Source organism: Thermobia domestica, chromosome 7, assembly GCF_964235325.1.
Source record: "Thermobia domestica chromosome 7, izTheDome1.hap1.1, whole genome shotgun sequence".
In the NCBI taxonomy this organism is placed as follows: Eukaryota; Metazoa; Arthropoda; class Insecta; order Zygentoma; family Lepismatidae; genus Thermobia; species Thermobia domestica.
In genome coordinates, this window is record NC_137460.1 from 199,820,776 (window position 1) to 199,847,595 (window position 26,820).

The window sequence follows — 26,820 nt, forward strand, 5'->3', positions numbered from 1 at the left end:
ATATCATTATATTCTGAAAACAAATTATATTTACCATATCAATCACCATCAGTGCACTACTAAATGGATATATAGTGATGTATGTAACTCTTCTCCATAATCATCTAACTTTGGCAACTCTTTGGCTACTCCAGCGATTCTTCATTTCATCACATCACCTTGTATAAAGATGTTTCTCACGTTTTCCCATTGTCCTTTGATATCTAATCAAGGATTGCTTTTGTCCACCTATTATTACTTCTTCTTGCGATGTGATTGTCCAACTGTCACTGCAATGCCTTCTTATTTTCATTGCAATATCCGCACTGTCTTCATCTTTTTGATTCAAGTGATTATTTTCCTATAATTGCTAGTGGTTCCCAATGTAAATCTCTGCATACTTCGTAAGGCTGCAGACGGTAATGATTTTGTTACATTGTTGTTTCTTTTTTTTTCAGTTTAACTTCCCTTTTCAGCACAAAGCTTAGGTGATAATGGACCTATAGTGTAAAGTAGAATCCGAACAATAGTGGAACGTTAAAATTTAATGCTCTCTCACCGGGAATCGAATCCAGGACCAATGGTACACACGCTAGTCAACATGCGCCATACAGTGTGTTAGTTTGATCTAAAAAAAAAGACTGAAACATGGAATTACTATCGATTGTATCCCAATATAAATATTCGAGCGAAACAAGAGCGCTGGAAATAGTATATATTTTATATGGGGTATTTATTACTCATTGTTCAGTTTCCAGCTTCATACAATTTTGAATTCAGATGTCATCTCGAAAGAAATATTAAAAATGAGTTTGAGAAAGTTACTAAAAACTAACAAGGGAAGACCATGAACTGGCTCCACTGAGATCCGAATAAAACAATTGTTTTTGCATTTGATATGTTATAACTAGACGAATCCCAATGTTATACGTGCCACCGCTCGAGATATCGTAGGTTAGAACATGTTTTGCAATGTAAAAGCTACTAACCGGCAGAATAGTTTGAACCGGGTCATTTGTTCATAAATGGTTGGGTAGATGGAGAACTCGGCATACACGTATAACATCATTTTCAAGGCCACACATTTTGGGGGTATAAAAGTTTGCCCCAGAATTCCAGCAGGGTCTCAGACAGGGTCCAACTCAAAAGTTTCAAATGGCAAGGGGGTTAAGTAGAACATCGTTTGAAAGCTGCTGCGAAATGAAAGAAGTTGGAGCAAGTCTTGACTCTCTACGCCAACGCTATACAAAATGGCCGCGGGTCAAAATGTAAACAAAAACTTAATTGGAAAGTCCAAGGACAATTCTAGAAATAGGAAATGATGAGACAAATGTGAAAACAGGAAAGCAAGTGGGGTATTATTTTCAAAGTATAGCGATTTAAAGTAAAAAAAAAAACGTTTTAAAGTTTAAAAAATGTCCTGTCTCTGAGCCCCCGCAGGGTCGGAACTGAAAGTTTACCAATGACAAGGGGGTTAAGTAGTACATCACTTGAGAGTTGTTGTTAAATGAAAGAAAATAGAACAAGTCTCGACTCTCTACGATAACCCTGTGCAAAATGACAGAAGGTCAAAATGTAAACACAAACTTAATTGAAAAGTCTATGGCCACCTTGAATCCAAGATAGCAGCTTAAAACCTGTGTCGAAAGCGTAGACACTCTAAACTCTTGAAGCTAGGAAAACCAAATTTGGCATGAATGTTGGTTAGTAAGCGTATGTGATGAAAAGATAAGAAATGTTCAAAAATGCGACATCTTAAGTTCAAAATGCCGCACTATGTATCCCACGCGTGCCCAGCTGTAACCACGGGAGCTGGAGAAGCGGAATGTGGTATTTACTTTATTATCAAAATCAGATACCCACAAAAAAAGTATATAAGAACTGACAATTATGTTGCATTTGACAATCACAACTGACAATTATGTTGCATCTTCATTCAATCAACTCGTTGAAATAAAGAGATCTACGAGTGACCAGACCGAATTACATAATTTCTTGCAACCAGGCGGCGGCTATAACCGCCGCAGCAGACGATTGGAAGCATCATAGAACGGAGACTACTATTGTTTTCTAAAATATAATTACCATTTCGATTATTTCTTATTTTATGTTATTCTCACTTTCATTTTCTATCCTATTTGTATCATACATAAATTAGCCCGTCATTGTGAACCCATTTTCTTTCATTTCACAACATCTTTCAAACGATGCATTACTTAACTCCACTTGCCTTCAGAACTTTTGAGTTGGACCTCACCTGGGACCTGCGGGGGTCTGGGACAAGAGGTTTTTGCTTTAAATCGTTGCACATTGAAAACTAATGCCACATGTGCTTTTCTTTTTTCACATTTGTCTCACCGTTTCCGATTTATAGGTTTGGCCATGAACTTTTCAATTAAGTTTTTGTTTACATTTTGACCCGCCGCCATCTTGCGTAGGGTTGGCGTAGAGAGTCAAGACTTGCTATATCTTCTTTCATTTCACAACTACTTTGAAACGATGTTGTACTTAGCCCCCTTGCCATTTGAAACTTTTGAGTTGATCCCCGTCTGGGACCCTGCGGGGGACTCTGGGGCAAACTTTTTTACCCTAAAATGTGTGCCCTTCAAAATAATGGGATACGTGTTTGTCGAGTTTTCCATCTACCAAACTATTTCCGAACAAATGACCCGGTTCAAACTATTCTGCCAGCTAATGGCTTTTAGATTACAAAATATGTTGTAACTCACGATATCCTGACCGGTGGCACGTATAACTTTGGGATTGTCTAGTTATACCATATCGAATATAAAAACAATTGCCTCGCTCGGATCTCAGCGGAGCCGGTTTGTGACCTTCCCTTGTAAGTATTGCTCCATTATTCTGGTTCAGTCTGACTGTTTTAACGGAAACATGGAACCTTTCTGTAAGTTCATCGCACGTTAGACCACTAACCCCTTCGATAGTTGCTTTCAGTGCCTTGTCATCCAACACATGTGGTCGTACACTGCGAGGTTCATCCAAAAGACTCACATCTCCCGAACGGAATTTCTGCAACCAAGGTCTGGTGGTGCGTTTGTTCATAACAGTCTTCCCAAATGCCAGACATAATATGCTGCGATTTGATGCGGCAGCTGGCAGGCCCACTTTACAGTCAAACAGCAATAAATGAGCAATCTGCTTCGATACCTCCATTTCTCTTCGACAGACAAGCTATGACTACTGTGTATGCGCAACGTGCCTGTATTACTGAAGGTCGATGGTCAGACTGAATCCCGATCGCTTGGCAGGCACGTGCATCATTTCATTTCCTCTCTGTGAGCGCATGGGACGTCAAAAACGGCAAGAACTTTTTTAAGGTTACCTTGTCTTTATGATTTTAAGTGGTTGAGTGGCTTCGAGTCTAAAGCGAAGAATGTGTACGGAAAATGAGAACATCTTATTCTCTTATCTCTCTTGTTATGTCCAAAATAATAAATTCATTTTTATTGTTATTGTTCGGGGAACGTAAAATACTTCGGTATGACACCATAGGAAGTAGTAATAGTAGAAGTTCAGGTAGTGGACATTGAAACTGAAACACCTGGTAGAAAACCGTAATTTTGTATTTAATAAGATGTTGGTGCGCTTTTGAGGGATGTTTTGAGGCCACACTCATTAAAATTAACTTACTTTTCCTTGAAGTTTGGTCTGTTTCAGATAAGGATGTTTGACATTTTGAAATGTACCCTCCTTCGATATCACTGATATCTTCCTTTTTGGGAACTAGCAAATCTTCATTCACTTCTACTTCATCTTCTATGTCCCTTTTGGTACATCCATGGCCTGCGTAGTACATGGTTGAGCATTTTAACATACCTCCCCGGCAATCATAACATCCTTTACAGTCATCCGTGCAGGAACAGGAGATAATATGCAGCAGATGTTCAGGAGCAGCGGGTTTCGAAGTTGGTATGAGATGTAGATAATCATTGACTATCTTCCAATCCCAGTGTAAAATGACCATAGTACCATCACCATATTGCTGCACCTGATGATAAACTCGGAGTGAATGCACACGAGCGGCTGCTGTTGTAGTCCGAAGTACAGCTAAGTTAAACTGCAAATATACAGGCTGTTTATAGTTGGTGACGAAACATATGTATAATCTCTTTTGACCCATACAGTTACAGAAAAAAGATTCACCAGCTTTAGCCACAGCATCAGGTGATGCTCGAGTATTATTGAAAGTACTTAGTTTCTTTTTCAGTTCCTTATTCTCCGTAACTTTTTAAGCAGAGATTTTGCCTTTTCGTAAATTATCAAAACTCAATCGCATCCTGTGAAGTCATATACAATTATAAGAAACTCCTTCATAACACCTGTATTATCTTGAATAGCAGTAATGTGGTTAATCTTGTCTGGGCGAGTCTTCGTCCCTAGCATCGTCATTTTCAAGGATGTGTCTGATCGAGCAAGAGCAACTAAAAGAACCAACAAATCTGTGTCTTCACCAATCAAAATAACAGGAAGGCCTCTGTTGACCCCTGTAATATCCATGGTTACAATCAGTACATCAGCATTTGCCTTGGCCTGGAGTATCTTGCTCCCTAATTTCTGGAGATGCTTACTTAAAAGATAGATGAATCTAATTTTGTTGCTGTCATTTACGAGAAATTCAGTGTGTCCTACAGTATCAGTAATATTATATTCTACTTCTATGTCTACGTGGCAGGTCTTTCCTGCACGTCCCGGATGTTCCACATCTTTTGTGCTAGGACCTTCACCATACCCATCAAAACGGTAAGAGCTTTTTCGTAATGTGTAACAACGTATGTAGTATATTACCGACATATTTCTTTGAACGTAGCTGGACGCTGCCATACAACAAGATGCAGGATATGCTCACAATCAACTATACAGGATACACCCTGTTTTGAGGCATTACTTGTTTTCTGGGTCAAAATTGAGGACGAAACAGATATTATTGATGTTTTGGTACCTTTCCTCATTAGACCTCCTTCACCAAACAAGAAGGGAGGATACGAAGATAGTTCATATTTAAAGATCTAAGACAACTTCTCTTCTGAATTGACTGTGCAAGTCATGCGGTGCATGGTTTGAGTTTACATAGGCTGATCCATTACGGACAGTACGGTGGAGCGTTTTGCACTTTTGTTGGAAATTCGGTTAGGCAACACGCACAACACCAATGACAGAAAAGCTACTTGTGGTCGCTTTTAGAGTTACCTGATGGCTATAGTCCAATTATTTTACTAAAAGAAACTTTTAGCAATGCCAGTAAATAATTTTAAAATGTTTATGAGTGAAAGTACAGCCATATTAGCTCAGTTGTTGGAATTTATGTCCAGATTTTGTTTGGAGTGCCACGTTAACGATGATTACACCAGTTAACAAAGGTTTTGTTAATAAAAGGAAATATCTGTTCTTAAAGGAACTTTTTGCGCTGAATTCGAATATGCACTCGGTTTTTCTCCATCACGTACAATTTTCCCGTAACAGAGGGATTTTCGGGAAAATCCCTCAAAAATTTCCCTTTTCGTTTATTTTACACCCCAAGATCTTGTCCCCTTGCATATACTAACATAGAAATTATACCTAAGTATGCTTTGATTCATATTTAACAAACCCTCCAAGTTTCGTAATAATCGCTTTATTCTTTCTAGAGAAATAAATATGTTTGTATGTATACTGTGTGTACTGTTTATTGCACCTTATAGTAATGCTTTCAGATCTCTTAAGTTGAGGTAAAACGTTTTGCTTTATTACCACAAACACATATATAAAATATAATACAATATAATTTACAAGTGTGACAATTTACAATAAACAATAATACAAATGTACCAAAAGGTCATGAAAAGACAATCAAAACTATCACAATATATGAAACTTCCATTGGGTTACAAAAACGTACACTACTTCCTTCTTTTGTAAGAAATGTTGCATTCTCTAACAAGACCCCAACAATAGTGCCCCATCATTGAAGGATCCCATCGTCCCTGGTACCTTTTCTCCATTGCCATTATATCTTGGTGGAATCTTTCCCCCTGTTCGTCGCTGAGAGCACCTAGGTTAGCAGGAAAGAAGCTGAGGTGGGAGTGCAAAAAGTGGATTTTTAAAGACATCCTACAATCCAACTCTTTGTATTTCTGTATCATGTCCTGTACGATTTCTGTGGAACTCTCAGCTTTGTTATTGCCCAGAAAGTTGCGCACAACACACTTAAATGCTGTCCAGGCAGCTAGCTCAGCACTGTTTAACTTGCTCTCAAAGCTATCATCAAGCATTAATTTCCTAATTTGGGGACCAATAAACACTCCCGCTGAAATCTTAGCATCACTCAGGATAGGGAACTTATCTCGCAAATACTTGAAACCTTCACCAGATGTGTCCATGGCTTTGACAAAGTTTTTCATAAGTCCTAACTTGATATGAAGTGGCGGTAGGATCTTATTAGGATCTACCAAAGGAGCGTATTTGACGTTGCATTCTCCAGGTACGTAATTCACTCTAGGTTCCCATTCCTTCACTTCATAATGTTTGTCATCAGCTCGGCTATCCCATAAACATAAAAAACATTGGTACTTCGTGTAACCGCACTGCAGTCCTAATAAAATACCAACTACCTTGAGATCACAACATATTTGCCAACAATGGTCCTTGTAATTTATAAGATTTAGCAAAGTTGACATGGTGTCATAGGATTCCTTAATCTTCACTGAGTACGCAAGTGGTATAGAAGGTTTTTTATTTCCATTATGTAAAAGGACAGCTTTAAGGCTGACCTTTGACGCGTCGATAAATAACCTCCATTCTTCTGGAACGTAAGGAATTCCTAGCTCCGCCATCAACCCATTTATATCCGTACATACGCACACATTATCTTGTATTGAGAAATAGCTTGAAAATTGAACATACCTTTTCCTGTACACTGATATGTTCGTTTCTGCATCCAATAAGTTCCACTGCTGGAGCCTTGATCCCAGAAGTTCCGCCTCTTGTTTCGTCTGGTGCAAATCACGGACTAGGTCATTAAGTTCACATTGCCGGATGAAATGTGGCTCGCGAACACAGTCAGGGATGAACGTTGGATCCTTGGATGTACATGTTGATGTCGATGGTTCATCAAGGTCATGATCATCATCAGTCTTTTGGCCATATCTCTTCCCAGTTGGTAGGGGGCTCGGGAAGTGGAAGTTCATCCCCGTGCGGAATAGGTCTAATTGCGGATTTAACGTTGGGATAACTTATTGTGTATTTGCTTTTTTTAGAATGTCCCTTAACTACTGTGAGACAAAAATAACAATCATCCAGATGGTTGGTGGGTTCTCTCCACACCATTGGTACAGCAAATTTCATGAACCTCCGTTTCCCTTTGGCCCATGCAAGTAAAGTGACGTAGCACGACGCACAAATTATGTTGGGTGCCCAACTTTTGTCCTGATCTCCCACACGACATCCGAAATATATATAATATGCTAGTTTCACCGATGGCGTAATGGATCTACACTGTCCTTTAACTACAAACTGGCCACACACATAACAAAAACTATTTGATGAGTTAACACACGAACGCCGTCCTCTTGACGCCATTGTACTGATCACAAACTAAACTTCTGGTCTTAGTTGGGTATAATGCCGTTAAGATCAGACATGAAAGCACTCTTAGCAGCAAAGACAACTTTGAAAGTGAAGTAGTGTTAAACCACACGTCAATATAAAAATGTACAAAACTACCTCACCGGGTGTCAAGAACACAAGAAAGAAAGAAATGCGCGGGGGAGGGGGAAACGATACCGTAGTGGAAAATTCAGACTGCATTACTTCATTGTTGTCAACAATGAGTCTGTATTCCATTCTTTCTTTCTTTTGCATTCTGTTACATTTGATAACAAATATTGATAACCATTTCATGAACAAAACGAAAAAACTTGGAGAATTGTATATATATGTATTAAGATATACATATACTGTACGTTTAAAAAAATATACGTTGGAAGTACATTCTATTTTTATACACGTTTCTAATTTACAGAGAGCAATACAAGTGTGTTGTTGACTATTGTAAATATTCATTTTTATGTCTGTGTTTGTAGTAATAAAGCAAATCGTTTTTACCCCAACTCAGGAGATCTGAAAGCATTACTATCAGGTGCAATAAACAGTGCACACAGTACATACAAATATATTTATTTCTCTAGAAAGAACAAAGCGATTTTTACGAAACTTTTAGGGTTTATTAAATATAAATCAAGGTACCGGTATACTTAGGTATAATTTCTATGTTACTATATGTAAGGGGACAGGAGCTAGGGGAATAAAATATCTGAAAAAGGGAAATTTTTGAGGGAATTTCCCGAAAATCCCTCTGTTACGGGAAAACTGTACGTGATGGAGAGAAACCGAGTGCATATTCGAATTCAGCGCAAAAAGTTCCTTTAAGATCAGGTGATTTTTCTCATGTAACAAACAAAAAGTTTAAATTTGTTAACTAGTGTTATAGGCATAGCCCTTGATATAACACGATTTTCTTTGTGCAACTCTTCGCTTATTTTGCTCTATACGCACAATAACCCAGAACGCACCACGGGGAGGTAGTTGCACATCGAGTTCCGCCCACCAACCCACCCAGTAGGCAAACGTTGACATTTGACCTTAGGTAACGTAGTTCTTCTTGGTCTCGAAGCGGGGCATTCTTGTTCTAGACTTCAGTTTGGCTCTAACGTAGACATCTCTTGCGTTTTGGCCGAACTTTTTCGATGCTGCCTCGGACACCAGCTTCAGTGTGCGTTCCACAGCTTAACTATGGCAAAGGAATGTTGTTGTTAGAATAGCTGAAGTTCGGATGTTTTCTTCAAGCTGCTGACCCGTTATGTTTAGTGTGATTGGCGGCTTTGTTAGACATTTAGACCAATTAATCATGTCGTAGTAATTTTCAGCTGTAAAGTTTAATTTCGGAACAATGAAGTCACGTGAGCAGCTTGATCTCGGAGTATTCTGGCTGCGGTACTTTTTTTTTATCCTTCTCCAGCCTAACGTTCGAATATGCGGATTTTAATTTGCTGTTATCGCTATCAGCAGGTTTTCATGATGAGCGTAGTATCCGTTGGTTTGTAGAACAGAATGAACTATGTGTTGTAGATTTTCTGGCAGAAAACGTGATAGATTAACTATGCTAAACAGATGCATGGCGCCCATTTCGCACGAAGGATTTCGCCGTATTGGAAACCAGACGAGAGCGTATACTTTAACAATGTACTGGCAAAGTAGATATAAACTTGAACTAGGTTTATCAGTACTGATGTAGTGGCGAAGCATCCTACAGGCCAATGCAAGCCATCGTGAATGTGATAATGGTCCTGGTTTTCTGTTTGCTAGATCGGTAGTACACATTCCTGTAGCAACAGTCTTACAAATTTCAAAGAAATAATTCTGGTCGCTGTTAAAAACCATCTGTTTTTTTTTTTTCATTTCAGACACCCATTCAACGGGAATGGGTGTAAAGGAGACGATCGGTGAACGTTCACAATCCTTTAATTTCTTTCCGATAGGGCCGGAAAAAGCGTTGGGTCCGGTAGTCCCACCATCCAGTTCGGTAACCAGGTGTCGAAATGGCAACTCGTTGGTATGAAGAAGGCAAATGAGATGCTGAAATTCCTTTCCTAGGGATCTTTGTATCTGACTTATCACTCCGTTATCCCATCCTGTGTTCGTGGTTCCCCATCGCTGGCGACTGCCTCAAGACTTGACACGTCGTACTGGTTCTTCTCTAGAACTCCAATATAGAGTCTGCAGTATCCCTGCCAGTGCCTGACTTAGGTGTGGCATGACCCAAGTATTCTGAACCGTGCTCCGATAGGACTGTGGTATGCTTTTCCGTAACCTCTCGTCTTCGTAGTTTGCCGTTAATTTTTCTTGCGGAACAGTTGCATCATTTTTTCCGTCGAAGTAGATACTTGTAATCGCCCGGCCTAGGTGAGCTTTTTCTTTCTGGATCTTCTCGCCGATTTTCTTTTCTTCTTCGTAACTTAGATCTGTCAACAACAGGAGTTTTGTCCTCTGCCATTATGAGTCTCACGTCCTGAAGTACGGCAGAAGTGATCAAAGCAATCTGTCTGTCTAAAGTTCTAGTTCTGAACGCTGCCTCCACTGTATTTTGAAGACAGATGCGCTTTAGGCTATGTTTCTTCTTGGTCGCGCCTCGAAGACAGATCCCGACGTACTTCCCGATTCAACAGCTTCGCTGGATTCCCCTGACGACTCTACTATCTTTGACCTGTGCCTATGTCTAATCCCACTAGTTGATGGACTTGCTTCAACACTTCCAGCGTCTTTCTTGGTTGTCTGCCCCTTGAATCTGCTGACTTTACGGGAAAACATCTTTGACAGAGATTTGCTTGTTCGGACATCAATGTTACCAATGCTCATTTTCCGTTATGTTCTCTGGTCCAAAAGAAACTTGAATTCTCGTTTTGGAATCTTGCGTGTCCTCTCACAGTTGCAATCTACGGCTGTTTTACATTTGCAAGAGTCAATATCAAAACGAGACTTTTCCGCGTATGCAACAAAACCTGCACGAAGTATTGCTTCTTGTCCTTGTCGACTGAAATGTTTTTCCTTGGTGCGACACTTATTATAAAATGTTTTCAGCATGTCAAAAACTCTATTTTCTGAAACCACAGGAATGCTTGCTTTACGCCAAATATGTACAACTCTTTGTCCGACTAATTTGCAAATGTCACTCAGGGTAATTTAGTTACACTTTCGTCACCACTTAAACCACTTCGAAACCAATGATAATGTCGCATAACGTCAGCGTACGTGGGTAACTGCACTTCACTCATTTCACTTGGAGTGCCAAATAAACCTCGTTTCACACTTTCCCGCTTTGGTCTGCTATGAGGCTTTTTCTTCATCTTGCTTTCCATTGCTTCCGAACTTGGAAACCAAAGTATACAAAATGTCTCTGAATCGTATTGCACTAAGAAGACTGTAACTTTAGGTACAATTCACAAACTCTCTGTCTTAAGAGAAACAGTAGTGAACTAAAACCGTTAAAGCTTAAGCTGCAATAAACTGGCCTGTTGAATTGGTTGGCCGAAGTATGCAATATTTATACCACCGCCGAACTTCGAGCAAGAATATTATAGAAACGTCGGCGTAGGTTCTGGAGCCAACGAGGCGAGCGGGAGGTGCGTGAATCTTCTGGACGGAGCCGAACGTTGCGACGACACTATAAGAGCGTGGCCAAAGTAAGCAACCAGGAAGTTATGTAGCCTGCCGACAGATGGCATTTGCTGTCGGTGTACATCACAAGCGAAGAGTTGCCAAAAAGAAATCGTGTTATATCAAGAGCTATGCCTATAATCATCGTTAACGTGGCATTCCAAACAAAATCTGGACATTAATTCCAACAACTGAGCTAATATGGCTGTACTTTCACTCATAAATATTTTAAAATTATTTACTGGCATTGCTAAAAGTTTCTTTTAATAAAATAATTGTATTATAGCCATCAGGTAACTCTAAAAAGGACCACAAGTAGCTTTTCTGTCATTGGTGTTGTGCGTGTTGCCTAACAAAACACTTAAAAACTTCAAGTCCGTTGGGGCAGGGTAAGGGGTTGTCCAAATTAAAAAAAAAAAATTAGTAAGGTCGGTGCCACTAATGGTACCTTTTCTGCACTAGCCGTCATCGAATTTCCAACAAAAGTGCAAAACGCTCCACCCTAACTGACAGTCACTGATCTTGTTAAGCTGTCCGAAGACTTACAGTTGACTTGCGTTTCAGATGAATTTGACTGAATTGCTTTCCCTCAATCTTCTTCATCGCAGCAAGTCCAACTTCTAATGCCTTATCACAATTTCTTCTCCCTACAATATTGTAATAAAGATCTTTACTTTATCCAAAAACTCAATTTTTCACTTCTGAGAAGTTTTGTGGAATTTCTCTTTTTTCCCCTTTTGAGAAAATGTAAATTTTCTCAATTTTTACACAATAGGAACAACTAATGAAATATCCTTTTAACGAGGTCTAGTTTATATCTCTGCTGTATTTACAACCTTTATTGCAGTCGGTTGAAGGAAATGCTATGGTTTCCATGAAACTCTTTGGCGTTGAAAATACAGGTAGGCTATCAATATCGTGGTCATAGTGACCAAACCTGACATGGGAATTTTTTTTAACTTTCTCTGAGTTGCTGAATAGAGGATCATAATAATTTTAGAAAAATATTTCAACTTGCTTTTTTTTTCGAATGTCCGGGTTTCTCCCTCTTTTGGTGCATTGAAGTAATTTGAATGATATACTATTACTTTTGATTGTTGTAATCTTGTATCTGATTTTTGTCCACTTTCCTCATTCAACTTATGATAAACTACTTGAATGAATATTCCAGTTTTCTTGGGGATCAACCCTTGCGCTGCCCCTCCACTTACATCCAATTGTATATTAATGGAATCTACGACTAAAAATAATGGACATTCCCTTTTACAGACTTCGATCCGACATTTCGAGTTGTGGCTGTTTTTGCATTTTACGAAAAAAAAAATTCAGGTGGCATAGCACCAAAAGGAAGCATTTCTACACCCTGGCTGGTCTATATACTTTTCCCCTTATCTCAGTGTTAGGAATCACTTCCCGGCTTTTGTTATCAAGTACAACCTATATATACGCTTATCCTGAAAGGATTATAGACTGAGTGCTTGAACCTCCGTGATAAAATTCTGCGTACTTTCCCCAGGGTGCGCCACTGTCAATTTTAATAGGCCACAGAGGCCTATGCTCTACTAATACATTTAATAAAGATTTGCGAAAGTCCTTCCCCATTCTGTTTAACATTTTGGGGATAATATTCTTAGTATAGAAAATACTGGACTGCGGTGGCTCACTTCTGGTGGGTGTTGTCCCTGGTTCGATCACAGTTCTCGCCAAGTGAAATTTGTGGTTGATAAACACCGTGTACGTGGGTTTTCTCATTTTCTCCCACTTCCTTCATTTCACCATCATCATCATTATCTATCTCATTATAACGTTCTCTCTGAGCCTCGCTGCATAACGTTGGATGTTAATCTAGAAAAAAGAAAGAAAAGAAAATTTAAGTAATTTGTACTGGTTGGTGTCCGAGTATTGTGTGAACAATAGAAAGCAAAATAGAAGTTCGTTTAATTTATAAAATTTTGAACTTATTTGTTGTAATAATTTAAAAATTGTTACCATGCCTACACACATGATTAAATTAATTATAGAATAAATAGAAGATGGACGTAAGGTGAGTTGATAATTTCTTATTTTAATGTTTTGGTTAATTCATTTGTAAATTTACCATAGTGTTCAGATTCTTGTAAGAATACATATACTTTGGAATAAAATATACACATTGAATATACTGATCGCTTTGTTTGAAAGTATTAATATGTAATGTCTTGTGCAATGTTGACCAATGATAAAGGGCGAATCCTGTCAATGTTATCTGTCATATATATTTCGCACTACGGTTTCATGATATGGAAAAAGTTTTTAGTTATTAAGAATATCACGAGGGCAGTACATTTATTTGATACGATAACATGCTAGGTAGTAGCTACTTGTATTTAACATTGTTAACATACCTTCTTGCAGCGGCGTAGCGAGCATTACAAGATGGGGGGGGGAGTGAAACTTGAAACTGCGAAGTCTTGATAAAAAAAATATTGCCAAATGTTTCGAAAATCTTAATCTCACTTTTACTACCAACCCTGTGGAAAACTATTACAGCAACCTTACTTTCATATTCGTCCCATTCTATGCCCCGTCTGAGATACGAATACGAACAGCCATTGTTCCGCTATCGAGTCCAATTTTACACCTCAACTCAGGATCATTATCATCACCCACGATGCCAGGCAAGTAGCCATGATTTCGTGAAGGGGGGGAAAGTCCGTGACATGAAATACTGTGGTCACCACACGAGGGGCTCGACCATTCTAAACTATTTTACTGAACATATATTGGTTCTTTTAGCCAGGATTTCGTAACGAAGGGGGGGGGAGGCGTGACATGAAATTCTGAAGGCCCAGGAGCTCGATCAATCTAAACTACTTTACTATCAACATATATTGGTTTGTTAGGACAATAAAATGAGGATATGTTGGTAAGTATTTTAATAACAAACTATGAAGAAATCTCGAGAGAAAGAATAATAATAATAAAAAAAGAACGTTCTGAAAAACATTTTATAATATTTAAGTTGTTCCTCTGCTCATTCAAATATAACAATTTTCCTTTCATTATGACCTCAATTATTATGAAAAGTACATACTCAACAATATATTGTAAAATATTTTACAATATCTGCGTGCGTTCCTTTCTGTGTTGAATCAAATGTTAACAGAACTTTCTTTCCACATATTTTTATTTTATTATTATTCCGTCAACTACTGTCTGTTCCAAATGACAGGTTAATAAAGGAGCAGTACAAAATTGTTTTTGAAATAACATGTTTAATACTGCAAGGATGCGATGACGAAAAATTATGATAAAAAATGTCCACGCTGTTACACAACGGCACTATGCTTTCGGAAGCTTGAAATCTCCCTGACTAGCAGCAAAAATTCTCAGAATTCCGTAACTTTTCAAGAAATTTCAAATTCCCTGACTCTTCCAGGATATCTCGCTCACCTCGCCACCATGTATTTCAAATAATACAAATCTCCTCATAAGAAAGAGTAATCAAAAGCTTCCTTATTATTTTTTTTTTTTTTTAATTTTTAACGGTGATCTTCCGCTTTCTCATTTCATTTTGTTTCATCCTTCCTTAATTTTTTTCATTTCCGGTCTCGAAGGGGAGGGAAGTCCGGACCCCCCCTTTGGCTACGTGCCTGACGATGCACAACTGATAATATGACAACTTATGGCTGTGTTAGGTAATCCCCGCCAGCCAATCCTCACGAGAACCTCTAAAGATACAATATGTTGTAGAAATGCATTATAAAACGTAGAATAAGATAGGCTATATTTACTGCTTGTGATATAGGGATCTAATTTACATAAACATTCAATTGAGGGGTTCAGTGAGAGATCAGGCTAACCTGCACACAAATACCTCCTTAGCTCATCTACTTCATATTTTAAGGACGTTTGGTAAAACGCCGGAGCTTGATGAGTAGGGTGCGGAACAAGGCTCTGACAGAGAAGGGGGAGAAACCCTGAGAGAATGTTTTTGTAAAAGATTTTCTACCAAAATTAATAATCTACGTGGTTAGAGAAGAGAAAAATGTACTATAATACATATTTTAATGTATGAGAGTTTATTCTACATTAAATTCATTATTTATTATCGAATTGAAATAATGAAATTTATGATGAAAAGCTAGGCGCGCGCGGGAAAAAATCAGTCTTACTACTTCTGGATACGGCCCTGTATGGCAATTTACGGTATTAATATATTATTAGAAGGTTTCCGGCTATCTGAATTATAAAATGTTGATAGATAATTATGTTTAAAACGATCACAATATTTTCAAAATTTTAAATGCTGGTAATTCTTTCACGTCAGGCATTGCATTAAGTGCCGAAATCATTGCATTAAGTGAGAACGGGGGCGAAGTTAATCTGAAACAAACGACAAATGTGTTGATTAATTTTGTTTGAAATAGTTATTGTATAGTAACCAATAATCTACAAATATCGTACCATTTCACAAATTATACAACATGGCATTCAGAGTTCACGAATAAGTCTTTGTACGACAATTGTTTTTGACTTCAAAGTTGTTGGCACGTATTTGATGACATTTTTTTTTTTTTCATTCGCTCAGCCGCGTTACTGTCAGCCGGTGCCTTGAGCATTCAAAACCGGCGAAGTATCATCATTGCGAATGATTTCTCTTTTGGGTTTATTTATTTCATAATTTTGAAGAAGGAAAGGGAAGGGGAAAAGGACGTGAAACCTAAACAAGGGATTGGACAAAAAAAAAAAAGATGAAACGAACAAAAAAAAAAATAACTAAACTTAATATTTGCTTAACTCTACTCTCATTTCTAGTCTTGTGAGATTTTGTGTGTTTTTTGTTTTATTGAGTTTAAGTTTGTTACGTGTGTGTTGTTTTGTATGTCGTATGTTTTGTGTTTTCGTGTTTACCTATTGGTCATCTTCTTCTTTCTTCTTTTCTTCAGGTTTTCACTCTGTATGTTTGGTTTCTCTGGTTTCTGCCTGCATTTCTCTCCTGTGTGTTCTATTTCACATTTGCACTATTTACACTGGCTTTTCACCTTTATATTTTACCTCTTTTCACTATCCTGCATCAACACTACACTACACTCACTATTGACACTGACTGGTTTTGATGAAATCACTAACCTTCACCAACTAGTACTTACACTATGAAACACACACGCTACACTTACTTTTATCTAAATTTTCACATTTTCAAAACTTTTAATTTTCTGATGCTTCTATATAAGCGTTTCCTGTTACTTTTGCTTTGATGCTTTAGTGTTCTCAGTTGCGTATCAATGCCAGTTTCCACCCATTTGTGCTGGCTTGAGGTCCAGGGCCCACTCAGAGCACTTAGTGCAGGCCCTGGTCCGTTTTATCCTTCGGCCGGCACGCCCGGGATGGGCCGTCCTATTGGCGAGAGTTGCTCTATTATTTATCTCTGAGACACTATCCTCGCTTCACCTCTACTCATGCACTCACGCAACATTCACTCTTGCACCGGAGTTCCTTTCCAAACCGAGAGGCTGGAGGTGCAGCACGCATTCTGGTCCTCGGCGAAAGCACGGTGATCCAGTGCTTGGATTCCAGGAGTCTTTTCTCCGGTCCGAGGACTTCTTCACACATTCTTCCACTTGCACTCATCCTTCTATTCTTCTTCTGTAAGTTTTTCGTCTTAGTTCGGAGTATTCATTTGTCAAATTTTCCAATTTCTTGCAGTCTTCCTCTACTTCTATTATTTCTTTCAGTGATTTTTCTCTTATTTGAGTTCTTAGTTCTAAAATTTCTTCTAATAATGGACACCACATGACATGGTGCTCAGGAGTTCCTTCTTCTCCGCATTCACACGTTGGGCTGGGTCTTAACTTGATTCTGTGGAGGTGTTGTTCGTATGGTCCATGACCTGATAGATAATGAACCAATCCATATGTTGGATTCAAGTGGTTTATTTTTAGTCTATCGACGATGCTAGGAAAAATTCTATGTAATCGTTGCGTTCCACTGTATTCCTGCCATTCTTTATCCCGTAGTTGTATTATGTTGTCGTTAATTTCTTTCTCATCTTTTAGATCCCTGTTAAAAATTTCTCTAATTTTCCTTTTCTCTTCTTTCCTTAACCAGTAATTAATTGCCCTTTGCAATAACACATAGTTCATTGGTTGGATACCAAGGATTATACAGAGTGCGCTATGCGAAGTAGTGTTAAAAGCTCCAGAACATTCTGATTAATAGGTTTCTTTGTGGTCTATTGATTTGATTTCTGTAAGTCTTATTTCTTAATAGTCTATCAATCCAAACGCTGGATGCGTACGCCATGGTAGCTGACAAAATAGTTTCTTGGTATAGTCTTAGTATTTTTAATGGTAGCCTGTATCTGTTTCTTGCAATAGTAGTCAATTTATTCGCTACACTGTTTCCCCTTTTTACTATATATTTCAAATGTTCATCAAATTTTAGTCTATCGTCTAGCATTATGCCAAGGTATTTTATGCTTTGCGCTCGTTCTACTCCTACTCCATTTAATTTTATAGTCGGGTTTCTTTGTAGTTTTGTGCCGAAAATTAGATATTTGGTTTTCTTTGATGATATCCTTAATTTACTCTCCATACTCCATTCTTCAAGTGTTTCTGTTATCTTTTTAACTTTTTCTTCTAATTCCCTTCGGCTGTTTCCTGATGTTGTTATTACGACGTCATCGGCGAATGCCACTATTTTATCGACTTCTTGCTTTTTGTTTATTTTTTCCAAGCAAGGTTGTAATTCTATGTCCCATAGTAGGGGTCCTAATATTGATCCTTGCGGGCATCCTTTCTCTGTTTTAATTATTATGTCGCCCTCTTCATTGGGTATTAGTATTTTTCTGTTTTCTAGATAGTTTCTTATCAAATTCAGTAAGTATGCTGGCATTTCCAGTTTTTTTACATTTTCAATTAAGGATGGAAACCATAAATTATCAAATGCTCCTTCGATGTCAATGAAGAGCGCTAATACATATTTCTTTTCGTATATCTTTTCTTTGATATCATCTAGAAGAGTATTTATGGCGTCTTCTGTTGATTTTCCTACTCTGAATCCAAATTGTAGTTTGTCTTCAGTTACGTTTCTGTATTTTTGAATTCTGTTTAATATTACTCTCTCAAAAATTTTTGATATATTTTTTAATAAGCATATAGGTCTATATGAGTTTACTTCTGATGGATCCCTTTCTGGTCCTTTTGAGAGAATAATTAATTTTGATGCTTTCCACGGCTCTGGAATTTCTTGTTTCTTTATTAGTAAATTGAAAAGCTTCGTTAGGTAGGGGACCCATAAATCTTTAGTCTTCTTGTATATTTCGTTTTTGATGCCATCTATACCCGGAGATTTCTTGTTTTTAAGTTTTCTAAAGATCTTTTCTATTTCTTCGTTAGTGACTTTGTCCGATTCTGGTACAGTTCCTGTATGTTGTTCACCCATTTTGTTTCTTAGTACTGTGTTTCTTTCTGTGCCGTTATTGTTTTCATCTCTGGGAAAAAATTTGTTCGCTAAAACTTTTAGAGTTTCTTCTCTGTTTGAGGTGTATGATCCATCTAATTTCATGACTGTATTTAATACTAATGGGTTTATTTTTTGTGTTATGAGTTTGTATGGAACACCCCATGGATCTATTTCAATATTTTTCTTGAGGTAAAGATCCCAACTTCTTTTCTTAGCCTCTAATATCGCTTCCTTATATTTATTCTTTGCATTTCTATATTTTTCTAATCTTCTTTCCTTTAGTATTGGGTTATAAGTTGCTTGATAACTTTTCCGGGCTGACGTTGCAAGTCTTTTTAATCTTTGTAGTTTAGGTGTCCAAAAGTCTTCATATACCCTTCTTTCTTGACTTTCCGGAGTAGCCTCTTTGAAAGCTTTTTTTGTTGCTTGTTCAATTTCGTTGATTATTTCGGTCAAGTTTTCATCTTCATTTATTTGGGGTAGATTTAATTTGTTCTTGAAAGTAATCCAATTTGTCTTAGCTATATTAAATTTTTTTTGTTCTTTTCCATTTTTCTCAATTTTCATATCAAATAGTATTATTTCGTGGTCGCTGAGAATGAGTTTATCTCCAATCTGCCAATTTTCAATCCTACTTGTTATTTCAAATGTTCCGCATGTCACATCAATATGAGAGCTGCCTCTATTCCCTACAAAAGTTGGTCTGTTTCCTATGTTTGAGATTACAAGTCCGTTTTGCATTACAAAATCTTCAACTATTTCTCCTCTATCATCTGTTTCCGGGGCACCCCATAAGATTGATTTTGCATTTGTATCGGCAAGGATTAATATTTCCGTATTATTCCTCTGCCATATTATCTCTTGAATTTTGTCTATGAAGTCACGTGTTTCTAAGCTGTATTGGAAATACGCATTTATTAGCCAGAATTTCATGTTTCCACACTTAACTTCAGCTGTTGTTATCCAATTGTTACTATATTGGGTTAGTTTAAGTACTTCAATTTCTCTATTCATGAAAACTATAGCTGTTTTAGATTCCTGTCCTCCGTACATTATTTTTGAGCTTGCTGGAAAGGTTGTTAATTTCCCTTTTAGTAAATATGGTTCTTGTATTGCTACGATATCAATCTTTTGGATTTCTATTAGTCTTCTAAGTTCCATTGTGGCTATTTTACTTCCTTGTGCGTTATTCTGCATAATTTTCAAATACTTCTGATTTTTATCCATATCTCGTATATATGTAGGCATCCGTTCCTGATTTCGTTGGGTCGAAGTATACTCTACCATGCGCACGCACCAGTTGTTTGTAAACATTTTCTAGCGTCCAGTATATCCCTCGTCTCTCAAAAACCTCATCCACTAGATCAAGTAATTCCCATCCGTTTGCTGGGAGATCATAAATTCGCAGTTCAATTCTATCGGCTTCCTCCAAGGTTGGAAATGTTATAGTTCTTCCATTTATATGAATATCTCTTACTATCTGTCTTAGTGCAGTCATTAGGATTTGTTTTTCTTCCAACTTTGCTAGCCTATACATATGGTTTATATTTTCGTATAATTGTACGTTATTTATTAAAATTTCTTCATTTGATGGTTTTATTGGAGTATTTTCTGTACTTGAAACTTCCGGATCTTGGATTTGTTGTATATGTTCTTCTTGAATTGGGAAAAGATATTTTTCTTCACCGTGGACAAATGATTCATTAATGTTAGGAGTCTGTTGCATACATTTATAATTCTCTTCGTTAAATTTCTTTTTCCTATTCTCTTTTCTATTTTCTAGAAGTGTTTCTAGTTCTCCTTTTTCCTTGTCGTTTTTTGTTAACTTCCCCATTTCGTTTTCTTCAGTTTTTATTTTCGATTTTTCATTTTCTTTTGTATCATATGTTTGTGTTTCTTTATCTCTCTTTTCTTTAAATAGTTGTCTTTTTCTTTCTAGAAAATTTTCCAATCTTTGTTTGTCCCTACGTTTCTTACTTGGGCTTTTTCTCTTTGTATTTACTAATTCTTTCTTTTTACTTTCCATAGTTTATTTTAGAAATTATCCTTTCTCTGGCTACTTTGTATGAGACACATTCTTCCGTTTGTGGGTTTTGACATACTTTGTGTCTTAGTTTACATGGTATACATATCTTTTTTCCTTTGTCTTCACATTCGTCGCTTTTATGTTGCAATGAGCCACAATATCTGCATCTCACTTTTTCCTTATTGTCGCAATATTTCGTAACGTGACCGAATTCTTGGCAAATAAAACATTGAGGAACGACCAGGAAATCTTTTATTCTATGTGCCTCATAATCGATTTAGACTTTTTCTTTTTCCACTAACAGTTTCCTTATCTTCGGTTCAACTTCTATCACCAAGTGGCATCGTTTTTCTTGTTTCTTTCCTGCTCGAAACCTTGCTTTACTCTTTTTGGCTTCTTCCATCTCGTTTTCATCGAAATTCTGTTCGATAAAAGCTTGGAGTAGTTCTTCATCCTTTAATTCAGACGGTACCCCATATATGATCATCAGCGGGTTTTTCTTCTTAGTTTCTTCGCACTTGAAGTTTTTCCTTATTTCTTCTTTAGCCATTATTTTCCTAATGTCTTCTTTCGTTGCGGTTTCAAGTACTACCATATCTCTGGTAGTTCTTAAACCAGTTATCTTTAATTTCTCTTTTCGTGGATCAATAGCCCCTGTTAATCTTTCCGCTGTCTGCTTTGATGTCTCTCCTTGATTCGGTTTTATTATCAATGCCGGTTTTGTTTTTGCTTGCATTTCCTGTATCTTCAGTTCTTTTTCAGTAGGTTTTCTTTTTTTAATTACGTCTGTCCATAGTTGTTGTATGTCATCGGTTTCCGTTTTTTCTGTTCTTTCATGTCTTTCTTCAATCTTTTTGGTTAGCGTTTGTATTTCATGTATAACTATGTCTGTGTCGGTCTTCTGCTTTTCTGTTAATTCTTCGATTTTATCCCTATATATGTTTCTTTGTTGTTCCCATGATATCTCTGCTCGTCCGAAAGCTTGTTGTGTATTTATTAGTTCTTCTTTTTTTCTTCAAGCTTTTTTGTTAGGTATTTATGTTCATCTTCTAATTTATTTAACTTCCTTGTTTTTTCTTGTAGTTGCTTTTTTAGTTCATTTCTGTTTTCTGTGAGTTCTTGAATTTCTGTTTCCAGTCTTTTATACTGCCTGTCTCTGTCATTCTTAATTTCTGCTTTTTCCTGTTTTAGCTCCTCTATTTCCTTTTCTAATTTCACGTTTATTTGCCGTAACTCTTCCATTTGTTTTTTCTCTTCAATGCGGCTGCCTTTCTGGCCTGACATCATTTCCATTTCTGTTATTAGTTTTTCTTTCTGGAGGTTGTCATATTTCTCCTGAAGTGTACTGTTAATTTTCTCCATTTGGCCTAGTTGCCCTAAAAGCTGTGCCCTGTCCTTAACCCATACTATGGCCCTCTTTTTTAGTTTCTCAAGGTGGGATCTTCCTATCTTTTTCCAATCTAAGAGATTTTCTATGTAATTCATTTCTTGCTCTAATTGCCCCATTGTGTCGAATCCTGTATCTTCCAAGGTGTTTTTCTTAGTTGATTGTTCGAATGTTGAGGATTCTTCTCTCGCTATTTTTCTTTGTTCTGTTTCTTCCGCCCTAGATTGACGTACTGTAGGATTTATTGGTGACTGGTCTCTAGCTGGCGTCCCTGGAGGGGAACGATACATCGCTATTTTTTTCCGTATTACGCGTTTATGTTTAAGTTTAAATCACTAAAATTATAAATACTATTACACTTAGAGTTTATTCCGATAGGCAAAAGTTTTTAGTTTATGGGCCGATTTGCACAAAACCCTGTAGGGACACTTTTGGACACCCTTCCCGATCGGTGGGATCCGAGAGGGGTAAGGTTCCTGAGGAAGGGGGGGTTCCCCGATATTCTTCCGAAAATGGGGTCAAAAGTCAAGACCTATCCCATTTTCGGTCGAATATAGTTCAGAAAGGGGAGGGGAGAGGGAGGACATGGGAGGGAATGAGGGGTTCAGGTCCCTGGTCCTTTCGGTCCGGGTGCCATAGTGTCCCAAAATTAGCTTAGAAGCCCATATTATACCACTTCATGCTCGAGAGAAAAGTTAAGTCCAGGATAGTGAAAAGAAAAATTTAAAGGTAATATTATTTCCCAAGCAGGAAATACTGTACTTACAGTTTTCTTTGCTTCTTGTATCACTCGATTTTCTTGTTCATTCACTCACACCGGATGCTGATCTTGCATTTATTACTTTTTAGAATTGTTCTTCCTCCATTTTCAGCCACAATGTTAATAAACGGGAGAATTTTTAGGTATTTTTTTTTATTTTCTTCGCAACCGTTTGTTCGATTTTGGTGCGGTTTTCTTTGTCTTATTCGTGAGATTTTCCCGAATCGATCGGTACCTTTCACGACCCGGAAAACACACCTTTTCCCCACTTTCTTGAACTACGCTTCGGAGCACAAAAAACACACGTTTTCAATCCACCCCCGATTCTAGATCGTATTTGATGACAGAGAAATTCTGCGAGGGAGAAAAACAAATAAGGCATCTTATTTTGAGATATTTCCATAATCCCCATCAGAGCAGTTGCTCGAGGGGCGGTTGTCCCGGGCGCTGATAACAAGAGGACGCCGAATAAGAAAGGAAAAGTGTTGGAAATGAGTAAACGATGCATCGCTCAGAAAAAGTATTGGCGCCCTATTGAATCACTAATATTTCGGTTTGCAAACAAATGGATTTGTTAAAAATTTTGTTGCTCGCTTCGCTCGCAACCCAAACATCTCAATAAGAGTCATAATAACTTTTTACTTATTATTTAAAGTAAGTTATTATATTTTTAATTACGATGTGGTATACAAGGCGCTGAGTGAAAATCAGAAACGGGGGAAATCTGAAATACGTGTTCGGCGTTTTGATGGTGATTGAGTTTGTTTAGTTAATCACGGTTTTCTTCCCAATCGGAGAAATCACAACGGTGAGAATGAAGAAAGCAGAAAGGCGGATTTTCATGCCCGCGTTAGAACGGAAGCATCACATGTAGCGTATTCACCGTAAATTATTTTCGTTTTCATACATCCGTGCGTGTATTGCGCCAAATTACTACTCCCTAGCTAATGCGCATGCGTAAAATAGAAAGTTTGCGACTTCCGCCATGTTAGTCAGTGAATACAATAGTGTACGTGCGCTACTTCCGTCAGAATTGAACAAATTTCTACTCTGACGCGAGTGTAGCGCGCCATCTCCGATGCGTGATTTCATTGGCTGTTTAGCACAATCGCTCGCAACTCACGGAGGTAAAGGACACATGAAAATCCGCCTGAAAACTGAGAGGAGTGAAGAGACACATACAAGCTGCTGTTTGCGCGGGAATGTTAAAAATGAAGGTAAACAAGAGGAATAATAACATTTTCAAACTTGAAGCAGTTGTAGAATATTGGCTTAAAGGGGTCACACTCAGAAGTTAACATAACGAATTTCATCTTTTTCAAAGACGTGTCACCACCAGGATATTTTAGAACTCCATTGACATATGAAATACTTCCCATTTGAAGGAATTTGTTGGGATTATTTCTTCATCAATTACTTGTATCACCAGGATTTTTTTTTTTTTTTTGGTGCATACGTATCGTTGTATGATGTTTTTAGCTATCGACATACATATAAACAAACACATACATTATGTATATCCTAATACTTGTCCCCAAAACATTTATCGCTATTCAAAAAGAAGCACTAGATATATCATCCAGTTTCCCGAGCTCTATGAATTATCAAGCGAGGAACAACTAACCACTGCCAGAATTTCTTCTCGTTGGAGTAGGCGACCGGACGGCAAGTATGTCCCACTTCTGCTCTTGTAAATAACACTATTAAAATAATAATAATTAAAAAAGACAGACAGAAGAAAATTAGCAGGGCTGATATTTAGTATCTCCTCCAATCTTGCACATAGATCTCCAGTGTTACTTAGTTCTCAAAATATAGCTGAGCGAGTGACAGCGAGCGAACGGGGTTAGAAGCCCTGCAGGGCTTTTTTTCTACCTTTATCACAATTTAGACCAAAATAAGGTACTCGGTTCTGGAGCCATGAAACGAGTTCGAGGAGATACTAGATGCCATCCGTTACAAGAAATAGTGAAATTTTCGTATAGGCCTACATTGCAAAATTTTCATGAATTTTTTTTTTGGGGGGGGGTCTCCCAAATGTATTTATGAGACAAGAAGAGGAGGCAAAAGTACTAGATTTATTGGTTAACGTACTAGAACATTAAAATATTATAAATGGTACTAGATCTAGTACGAAAGTACTAGCGGTAGTTATATTAGTCATATATAAGTACACTGTGTTCTCTCTGTTAGAGGCGTCGGAACAGAAACAATAGCAATCAGCGAAAAGTGATTTTGATATGGATTTCACAAGAATAGGCTTCATCTCTTCCCTTATCCCTCTATTGATATAAACAACGATCTTATCTTCTGCTGGAAGCAGAAATGGTAGTGCTTCAATATTGGATCCAGCATAGTTTGGAAGCTAATAATATATTACAGTTTCGTTGAAGCGAATCTGTTAAGAAAAGGCTTTATCTGTGCCCGACTTTTATCTAGAAACACCAACAATGAGTACAGTATTTGTTTTGGTCCAACAGTTATTTACCAAAGTCACCATCTATTTTTAGCATGTGTACTGTGCTGTGCTGTAAAAGAGAAAATACCTCTGTTTATTGAGATTTGTATAGCATACAGTATAAAGCACTGTATATCAAAAGAGAATCATTTTCTGGTTTTTAAGGGGGCAGACTACTAAATATTTTTCAAAAGCTAACAATTTTTCTTTTGCCCCTTTTTTTGGTAAGTTTGGTAAAAGAGATAATCAAATGTAGCTTACCACAACAATATATAATGTTATTCTACACCAGGGGCGTCATTTAGGGGGGGCAGGGAGGGGCATTTGCCCCCCTGAGTTTGAGATGTATATAGATTTTATCAATAGAATAGTAGTAAGTCAGTGAAAAACGCGAAATTTTACTTATATCAAGGGGTCTTGCCCCCCCCAAGCAAAATCTGAAATGACGCTCCTGTTCTACACCCGAAAATACGAATCGGAAGAATTTTCAGTGTTGCCATCCGTAGAAATTACAGTGTGACCAGAATTTGAATTACCCAAAAATCTAGGTTAAGGCAGCGACTAGAAAAATTAACTCAGTGGTAATCGATGACTTATTATTGCTGTCTTTGTTCCTTGTTAACTACTTTTTAAATAATATTTGTATTTATTTTGTAATAATTCTCGTTCAACCGTAGCACCATGAGCCCCATCAAATTCGGTTAAACGGGACTCTAGTATAATTTCAGAATGTAAAATGAAACTGAATTGTTCCATTAATATTAGGAATTTTCTCTTATAAAGTTCTAATGCTACAATTTGTATATTGAATTAAAATCTGTTACAATAGGCTTTTTAAATCTATTTTATATCACGATCCCATGGTCATAGGTGATTTTCGAGTTGTAATAAACTTCTTGACTGTGATTATTTATCGCTTGCAGTTATATGTGTGTATGTAAGGTTTACATAATATCGAACTCCGTAAAGAATAACAAACGATCTAAAGCGAAACCAATACCGTATCTTTAAAGTTTTGGACGAATGCATTTCGCTATTGTAGGTAATATTAACAAATACAGCACAGCTAAGTACATTTATCTGTTTCACTTCCTTCGTGACTTCCTAATAACTACACGAGAGGGATGGAAGAGGACGGACGGTCCCTGACACGTTCTATTGTAAGGTAGCTCAAGTGATATAAAGCTTACAGTATTTTCGGTACACAAAAAAATACCCCCTTTAGCAAGACACCAGGGGATAGTTGGCAGAGCTGAAGCGACGAAATCGCGGATATTCAACCAAATTACACTTATACTGCTAATGATACGAAGACGTATGTAAACACTTGACAAACACAAAGCGAACAGGCCGATTTAAATTTTCGGAAAAATTCGGCAAACTAGGTTGGGGTTCGCTGTCATAGTACTGCTTTCTGGTCGAAAATGGCTAACCGCACAGTATCCGGTTTCGATTCGAATACGAAATCCAGCCTTTGTGGTGTACAAACATCGTGTGTGTGGGTTTTCTCGGGTTTCTCCCGTTTTCTCCAACTTTCCTCACTCCACCATTTCATT